The sequence below is a fragment of the Cebus imitator genome, unplaced genomic scaffold, assembly GCF_001604975.1.
Source record: "Cebus imitator isolate Cc_AM_T3 unplaced genomic scaffold, Cebus_imitator-1.0 Scaffold102, whole genome shotgun sequence".
In the NCBI taxonomy this organism is placed as follows: Eukaryota; Metazoa; Chordata; class Mammalia; order Primates; family Cebidae; genus Cebus; species Cebus imitator.
Genome location: NW_016107417.1, coordinates 1,138,083 through 1,147,309, shown reverse-complemented (window position 1 = coordinate 1,147,309; position 9,227 = coordinate 1,138,083). Strand labels below are relative to the sequence as shown.

At 51.4% G+C, this 9,227-nt stretch overlaps 1 long non-coding RNA gene across 1 annotated transcript in view; it reads left to right on the top strand.

Annotated features, from left to right (window-relative positions):
• Positions 1 to 3,047: 3,047 nt before the first annotated feature.
• Positions 3,048 to 9,227, top strand: part of LOC119472467 — a 31,470-nt gene continuing 25,290 nt past the window's right edge. Inside the window, exons 1-2 of the long non-coding RNA XR_005201612.1 lie at positions 3,048 to 3,131; positions 5,812 to 5,874. This is a non-coding gene — a long non-coding RNA (uncharacterized LOC119472467). The remainder of the gene's footprint in view (positions 3,132 to 5,811; positions 5,875 to 9,227) is intronic.

The window sequence follows — 9,227 nt, the reverse complement described above, 5'->3', positions numbered from 1 at the left end:
TTTTTTTTTTTTTTTTTGTAGAGGCAGGGTTTTACCATGTTGCCCAGGCTGGTCTTAAACTCCTGGGCTCAAGCAATCTACACATCTCAGCCTCTCAAAGTGTTGGAATTACAAGTATGAGCCACCATGCCTGGCCCATCTTTCTCACTTCTATCCCTGTTCCTAAGATTATGCTCTCTGCCCTATGATACACTACCCTGATTTGGGGAAGGGGCTGGATTCAACTCCTTCCCTCAAAGCTGTCCTCAGAGATGGGAGCTGGCACCAAGCATTCTCAGTGATTGAGACTTCATGCCCAGTTTTAAGAATGAATCTCTCACCCAGGCCCTCGTGGGACTCCCAGCGCTGCTCTAACCCTGAAGCGCCCAGTGGCAGGGGACTTGGATTCTAGCCCCAGCTAGAGTCTCTGTTTCTTTCTGTAAAACAAAGGGATTACACCTGGAAGTCCCTAAGTACCCCTCTTCACTTTGATGCATTTTATTTTATTTTTATTTGAGACTGGGTCTGACTCTGTCACCCAGGTTAGAATGCAGTGGGGTGATCTTGGCTCACTGTAGCCTGTGCCTCCCAGGCTCAAGAGATCCCACCTCAGGCTCCTGAGTAGCTGGGACTAAAGGGCCACCACGCATGGCTATACTTTGATACATTTCAACAATACGTGAGGCCGGGTGCAATGGCTCATGCCTATAATCCCAGCATTTTGGGAGGCTGCGGCGGGCAGATCACCTGAGGTTGGGAGTTTGAAACCAACCTGACCAACACGGAGAAACCCCGTCTCTACAAAAAATAAATAAATAAAAAATAAATTAGCGAGGCGTGGTGGTGGGAGCCTGTAATCTGAACTACTCAGGAGGCTAAGGCAGAGGAATCACTTGAACCCAGATGGTAGAGTTTGTGGTGAGCCAAGATTGCACCACTACATTCTAGCCTGGGCAACAGAGCGAGACTCCATCTAAAAAAACAAAACAAACAAACAAAAACATGCTATCTAGACATTGCTAGAACTTAGCCTCTACCTCTCTTCCAGAAGAGGAATTGTTGGCACCTATCTGGGTGGTATGCCTAAGGGTCACAAGATGTAGTTCTGACTCCTGATCCATCCTGCTGAGCAAACATTGGGGGCTGCCCCCCATTCTTTGGCTAACCAGGAGTCCTACCCAGGCTGCCCTTTCCGTATTCCTAGGGCTGCAGGTGGGTGGGTGGTTGTGAGAGCGTCGGGGGAAGCCAAGGCCAGGCCCTGCCCTCCTGCAGCCTGCGCATCTCAGAAGGCAGGTCTGATCAGGAACTCAGAGCTATGGGACTCACTGGAATCCATGAGAATTCCAAGGAGTAAGAAGTCAGCAATCAGGAAAAGGAAGACTGGAGGGGAAACTGCATCAAAAATGCAGACAAGAGGGTGCCAGGCATGGTGGCTCACCCCTGGAATCCCATCACCTTGGGAGGCTGAGGCAGGTGGAATGCTTGAGCCCAGGAGTTCGAGACCTGCCTGGGCAACATGGTGAAACCCCATTTCTACAAAACAAAATAAGAACCCTATGGGCTGGGCATGGTGGCTCATCCCTGTACTCTCAGCACTTTGGGAGGCTAAGATGGTTGAATCACCTGAGATCAGGAGTTCGAGACCAGTCTGGCCAACATGACGAAACCCTATCTCTACTAAAAGAAAAAAATTACAAAAATTAGCCGGGCGTGGTGGTGCGTGCCTGTAATCCCAGCTATTTGAGAAGCTGAGGCAGGAGAATTGCTTGAACCCAGGAGGCAGAGGTTGCAAGATGGAGATGGCACCACTGCATTCCAGCCTTGGTGACAGAGGGTGAGTCTCTCAAAANAAAAAAAAAAAAAAAAAAAAAAAAAAAAAAAAAAAAAAAAAAAAAAAAAAAAAAAAAAAAAAAAAAAAAAAAAAAAAGAACCCTATGTGTATACAAAGCTCATAGAAATTGCTAAAGGGTCAAAAAATAACAAAGAAGCATAGAAAACAAAAAGTAAACTCACTCCTACTGTTGTCTTCCAGTCCTTCGTGTCTACTCAGGCAATGACTGCAGCTGCCTTCGAGGCCCTCCAGGTATCCCATGCTTACGTAATCAAATATATTGGTATGTGTATTTTTCTTTTTATTTTTGACAGAGTCTTTCTCTGTCGCCTAGGCTGGAGTGCCATGGCGTCATCTTGGCTTACTGAAACCTCTGCCTCCAGGTTCAAGCGATTCTCCTGCCTCAGACTCCTGAGTAGCTGGGATTATAGGTGTCCACCACCGCACCTGGCTCTATTTTTAGTAGAGACGGGGTTTCATCATGTTGGACAGGCTGGTCTCGAACTCCTGACCTTAGGTGATCCACCTGCCTCGGCCTCCCAAAGTGCAGGGATTACAGGTGTGAGGCACTGCGTCCGGCCAGATCCTAGGTTTCTAGATTCTCATTCTTTGAGCCTAACTCGGGAGTGGGGAAGGTGGCTCCCGGGCAAGTCAACTGACTGCACAGTTGCGCCCAAGGCAGGCCCTGGATCAAGAAGTGCTCAGAGCTCCCGGGTGCGAGGATCCGGATGGCTGCTGCTCCCGGAGCCTGCTTTCAATTCCCACTGGGCACAGGAGCCCCTCAGCAGCGCGAGGGGTCGCCCAGCCCAGACCTGGAACACTTGCTGCACGACCGTGGCGCGTGTCCCTCTGGAACCAGCTCCCACAGTCCGAGCGTCCTCCCTACTCCGCGTCCGGCTCTGCCCAGGCTGGGGCGGGGCCTCAGAAACGACCGCCCTGGCGCTAGCCACGGCCGCCCCTCGTTAGGCCAACTTTTCAAACGGCAAAATCAACCGCGCTGAAGAGACTGTGCCTCCGTCTCCTCACTCCGTATCTCAGTTGCCTCCAAGAAACTATCTTTCAGACCTTCGCGGCCTCTCCTGCGGCAGCAGCGTCCGGGAGCTGGGCACCCGAACTTACCCACATCGACCGCGACGTTTGGGCGCCACCTTGTGTCCGTTCCGTTAGCCTGCATGGACAACCCGGAAACCACATTTCCCAGCGTGCCTAGCGCCTCTGAGCAGGCGCAAAGAGTTTTCCCTAGTTGTCATGGGAACCTCGCCCCCCTTAGAGTCCTGACCGCTTGACTCCGCGAAGCGCGAACGTGTTGTTTCTTCCTGAGGTGCGCTGGGGCTGGGACCGGGTTTGCAGAAGGTCCGGGGGGGGGCGGCGTAGGGGGCTTGAGGAGAGGAGACCAAGCCGGCCTTGCCTCCGAGACCAGCGCTCCCAAATTCTCCGCGGCGTCCCGGCGTCCGCACGCTCCTGAGGCCTCGGCGTTCTGAGGAGAGGGACGGGCGAGGCGACTCGGGTCTGCGAGCTCGGGGTCCGGCTGTGGCCCGCGAAGCCCCGCTCGCCTGCGCCAGTGTCTGGTCACTTCGAGCCGAGGGCCTGGGCGTGGCGGACAGGTCCTCCCGGGCGCTGGCAGCCCGCGGGGAGGGTTCGCGCGGCAGGTGAACGCGGAGGTACAATCGGGCAGGGCAGTGAGTGCGCCCGAGGCTGGATCTGGCTCAGCCGCTGATGGATTCGGAACCCGGGAGGCCCCCAGGCGCTGTGGGCTTCAGTTCCCCCGCCCTGTAAACTGGGGCTTGGACTGGAATTCTAGTGCCCATTGCGATTCCGTTGCAGAGCAGGCCCTGGCTCTGTGTGACCTACCAGTTCCTTCCTCTGTAGAATGGGGAGTCTGAAACAGAAGCCTCTTTTGAGGGTGCAGTACATCACACACTACTGGCCTCGTTGCTCCATATTGCACCCCAAGTGCAAGAAGAAAGAAGAGGACCTGAGATGATCTGAGCAAGACTCTCAGCTTAGGATCTAGAGTCAGAGAAACTTGGGTTTCTGACTTTGGACAAAGTTAGCCTCAGCTTCTTCATTTGCAAGACTGGGGATAATGTTAACACCACCTCAGATTTTTGTGGATTGAATGAGATGTTACATGTAAGGTGTTTTTGTTTTGTTTTGTTTTATTTTTGAGACGGAATTTTCCTCTGTCGCCCAGGCTGGAGTACAATGGCGAGATCTCGGCTCACTGCAACCTGTGCCTCCCAGGTTCAAGCGATTTTCCTGCCCCAGCATCCCGAGTAGCTGAGACTACAGGCCTGCGCCACCACACCCGGCTAATTTTTTGTATTTTTAGTAGAGATGGGGTTTCACCGTGTTAGCCAGGATGGTCTCAATCTTCCTGACCAAGGTGATCTGCCCACCTTGGCCTCCCAAAGTGCCGGGATTACAGGCGTGAGCCACCTAGCCCAGCCCTACCAGCTCCCCCCGACCCCCGACCCCCAAGACGGAGTTTTGCTCTTGCCGCCCAGGCTGGAGTGCAGTGGCACGATCTCAGCTCACTGCAACCTCTGCCTCCCGGGTTCAAGCGATTCTTCTGCCTCAGCCTCCTGAGTAGCTGGGATTACAGGCATGCACCACCGTGTCCCACTAATTTTGAATTCTTAGTAGAGATGCGGTTTCTCCATGTTGGCCATATTGGTCTCTCACTCCTGACCTCAGGTGATCTGCCCATCTCGGCCTCCCAAAGTGCTGGGATTACAGGCGTGAGCCCGGCGACATGTAAGTTTTTAGTCTAGGGACTGCATGGAGGAAGTGCTATCCCATGTCCCAGCTGTCATTTTTGATAATTTTTACAACAGTCCCTAGCCACTGTAAGACCTTTTCTTAATTTTTGAAGTCATTTTATTTCTGGGCAAATCCATTCTCCTAGGCAGGACAGTTCTTCGTTTTCTTGTTTTGAGACAGGGTCTCACTCTGTGGTCCAGGCTGGAGTGCAGTGGAATGATCTCTGTGCGCTGCAACCTCCTCTGCCTCCTGGGTTCAAGCAGTTATTATGCCTCAGCCTCCTGAGTAGATAGGACTACAGGCACGTGCCATCGCGCCCGGTGAATATTTGTATTTTTTGGTAGAGATGAGGTTTCACCATTTTGGCCAGACTGGTCTCGAACTCCTGGCCTCAAGAGATCTGTCCGCCTCGGTCTCCCAAAGTGCTGGGATTACAAGCATGAGCCACCTCGCCCAGCCTGAAGTTCTTTTATTAGACTTACATGCTGTCTCAGAGCCATTCTTCTAGGGGAAGGAGGCGAATGGGCAGATCGTTATGGGGTAAGGGCCATATTGTTGGCATCTTTAGTACAGTACCAGCTAATTGAGAGCCAAGGGAGCAAGGTGCATAAATGGATAGGGGGTTTGTGAGCCTCTTTTCCTGGAACTAAGGTGAAGAACCAAGAGGGAAATAAACTGAAGCATAGGATCATGTAGCAGCCCTCAGGATCAGTGATACCAGTGATGGATAGTCTTTTGACTCTTGTGTTCATTCTTGGCTTTTATTTTTCTATGGCTCACTCCTTCCTAGGGCAGTTTCTCTCCCATCTGTGACCTAACTGGGAATGGGAAACTCTGTCCACCATGGCAACAGATTGCCAAGGCCTGCAGCTGCCGCACAGGGAGGAAGCTGGCTTCAGCAGCACCATCTTCAGGCCAGCTTCCAGGGCCCTGCCCTTCTCCAGTTCTGTCCAGGGCTGAACCTGCGCTAGGAGCTAGCCTTGAAGGACACCCCTTAGAGATGGGTGTCTAATGGCCTGTAGAGGGGAGAACTACCTCAGGACCTGGGACAGCAAAAGTGGAAAAGGTCAAAAGGAGAATGGCCTGAGGACAAGTCCTGTTTCAGTCATCAAAGGTCTCGATTCCCTGCTGTCGCTCAGAAGGTGCAGTCATCCTCAGAACAAGGAAGCTGGGGAGAGATTAAGCAGGTGCAACCAGAGAGGAGATAGAGCACAACTGACTGTCTTTTTTGTCCCTAGATTTGGGAGGCTGGAGGACATCTGGGGGCCACAGTGCTCCTTTTCCTAGAGACTCAACTCAAGGTGAGCCTTTACACCATCCTTCTGGCAGCCTGTGCTCCCACCTCAGAGAATGGTTCTTCCTTTTCATCCTTCTTTCCCAGTTCACTCCTACTCCGCAGGCCACAGGTAAGAGCCTGCAGGGTGCATCAGGATTTCCTTATAGCTAAATGCCATGTGAAGCCCTAGGAACTCCAGGCCGGGTAATTGAGAAAAGGTTGTGACAGCCCAGTGCCCGCCACAGAGGCTTCTTTCTGGCTGCTTCAAGGGCATTATGGTCCTATACGATTCACTAAGTGCTGGCACTTACATGAGATCTCATTTGATCTCAGCAGCTGTAAGGTCTTGTGTTGTGACTTTCACTTTTCCACAGGAGGGATCTGATTTCTTAGGTTGTAGGTCAAAGAACTGAATGATGCCACTGAGACCAGTGATCTTTCCACTGCCTCCATTATCACTGACAGGATGCCACCTGTCTCCTAGTGAGAGCACTGTCCTAGGAAAACCTGAAACTAGACCAAGACTCTCCTTTTTTCCCATTTCAGCTAGAATTTCCTGCCCATTTTCCTCAGTGTTCTATCCCAGCACAGCTTCTCCCCATCATTGGATGCATTTGATCCAAGTTTCTCACTCTCATGCCCTCAGTGATGCTGACTTGTTCTCAGGGCAGTGGGTCCCATCAGGGAGCTCGTGCTCTTCCCCTTGACTCTTCCAGGTGCACTCTCTCCCAGGCAGGCACCCTGGGTAGCTGTGAGTCTTTAGGGAATTCTGTTTCTGGGTTAAAGAACCAGGAATAGGAAAAGTGTTCCCCCACTGGGTGGGGAAGGAAGTTAGCAAAAGTTTGCCTGATGGGATTGGCCTGGGTAGTAATGCTATACCCTATGCGACCCCATCTCACTGGCACCCCTGACAGAGCAGCTCAGTGAGCTATAGAGGTGAAGGTAGAAGGTGAATGTGGCAGGGAAGGTGATAGCCCAGGCTAAAGGCTAAAGCAGGACCCCACCTGCTGGCATAACTCAAACCAGAGCCATGGAGGTGGAGGTGGGAGACATGTTTGGGTAAAGGAGGATGCCCCTGGGGAGAGGGAGCTGGTTATATGCATCCTACATGATTGATCTTCACAGGGCCTGAGGAGGCTTGGGGCTGGTCTGGTTTGCCCAGAACAGCAAACCCAGGCAGCGCACACTGCTATGCAGCTCCTCTCTTGGTTTGGTGGACTGACTCCCATTCTTTCATGGTCCTTCCACCCTCTCCGGTGGCTCAGCTAGATGCCTTCTCCAGGTCTGTCTGCCATCTGAGTGTTCCTATGCCAAGCTGAACTCTGCCTTCTCAGAATGTCCTCACTCCTGCCAAACTGAAGCTCTTATTTTCAACACAGAAATGAGAAATTGGGAGAGAAGCTGAGTGCCATGGGGCTAGAGTGTGTGGTTTGGAGGCAACCAATGGAATAATTTTGAGGTCAATAGGATGCTGAGCTGATCAACAGAGATCCTCCCCGCCGCTACTATGGTGGGTGGGGCTGTGTAGAGCAAGGCCTATATACAACAAGATCCGCAGGTGGTCCCCACTTGCCTACCTACCATCCTGCGCCAGCTTCACCCTCCACCTTGGCCCTGTTCATTCCTCTCTTCCCTCTTTCCCGCCTCTCCTCCCTCTAGGTAGTGCAAGCAGCAGCTGTTGACCACAGGGGCACATATGTTTGCCTTGCCTGTCTGCACTTGAGCTTCCTGTGGGTGCCCATCTTGGCCTGCATGTTGCAGGACTTGTGCTTCTGGGCAGATACTTCTGATTCTTCTCCTTTTTATGCAATTTTTTTTTTTTTTGACACAGAGTCTTGCTCTGTTGCCAGGTGCCAGGCTGGAGTGCAGTGGCGCAATCTTGGCTTACTGCAACCTCCGCCTCCTGGGTTCAAGCAATTCTCCTGCCTCAGCCTCCCGAGTAGCTGGGACTATAGGAGCGCGCCACCACGCCCAGCTAATTTTTTTTTGTATTTTAGTAGAGATGGGGTATCACTATGTTGGCCAGGATGGTCTTGATCTCTTGACCTCGTGATCTGCCCTCCTCGGCCTCCCAAAGTGCTGGGATTACAGGCGTGAGCCGCGGCACCCAGGCGATTCTTCTCCTCTTAAAGAGGAAAAAAGGCTCAGATAAGAGAGGAGGTTAAGGAAAGAAGACTTGGAACTATATGGAGGCTAGATAGGAACTAGGCTGAAGGGACGCTGTCAGAGAAGAACTCAAGGTGCCAGGAGCCCAGGCTAGCTGTAAGGATCTAATGGTCCCTGGGACTGGGTTGTGGGGCCAGGTGAGGCTGGTCTGATGGAGGAACTGTCCTTGGAAGGAGAATTCTGTTTCTGGCTGGATGCTTGTTTGAGTACAAGGGACTGTGAAGGATCCATTTTACAGTAAGCCTGGGATGAAACTAAACTCATTCTTTTTTCTCACAGCTCACCCCTGAGTCTTAAGCTTCAAACCAGCCCTTCCTGCTGATTTTTCCATTACTGCTAGTCTCCTATACCCAGGTGTAAACCTCAGGGTAACTCTGACTTTCCACATTTAATCAATTACCAGATTCCAATGGTCCTTCACAAAACAGTTGCCTTTTGCCCCCACTTCCTTCACCCAGCCCAAGTCCCTGTTCCCATGCCTCAGCTACTGTGACAGCCTTCCAGCTGGCTATGCCCTTCAGTCTGTCCAGACCATTTTCACTACATAGAAGTATTCATCACTTTGCATGTGTTATTCCTAAGCTAAATGCCTTTGGTGATGCTCTCCATTGCCTGCCATGTACAATACAGACTCTCTATTCTTTTTCTTTTTCTTTTTTTTGAGACAGAGTCTAGCTCTGTCACCCCAGCTGGAGTGCAGTGGCATGATCTCGGCTCACTACAACCTCCATCTCCTGGGTTCAAGAGATTCTCTTGCCTCAGCCTCCCACGTAGCTGGGATTATAGGCACGTGCCACCGTGCCCGGCTAATTTTTGTATTTTTTTGTAGAGACAGGGTTTCACCATGTTGGCCAGGCTGGTCTTGAACTCCTGACCTTGTGATCCGCCTGCCTCGGCCTCCCAAAGTGCTAGGATTACAGGCATGAGCCACTGTACCTGGCCCAGACTCGATTCTTTTGCTAAAGGCCTTTATCAATCTGATGCCAGCCTACCTTTCTGGCTTTATCTCCCAGAACATCCTAGTATGTATCTTTCACTCTCATCAAACTAGACTACTGACTGTTTCTTGAAAACACTTTTTCCACCTCTTCATCTTTGCGCATGCTTGTCTTTTCTGTCCAGGAGGGTCTCTTCCACCATTCATCTCTTCATTTAAAGGTATTTTTTGAGCACTTTTTAGTTTGAAAAATTTCTTTTTTTTTTTTTTTTTTT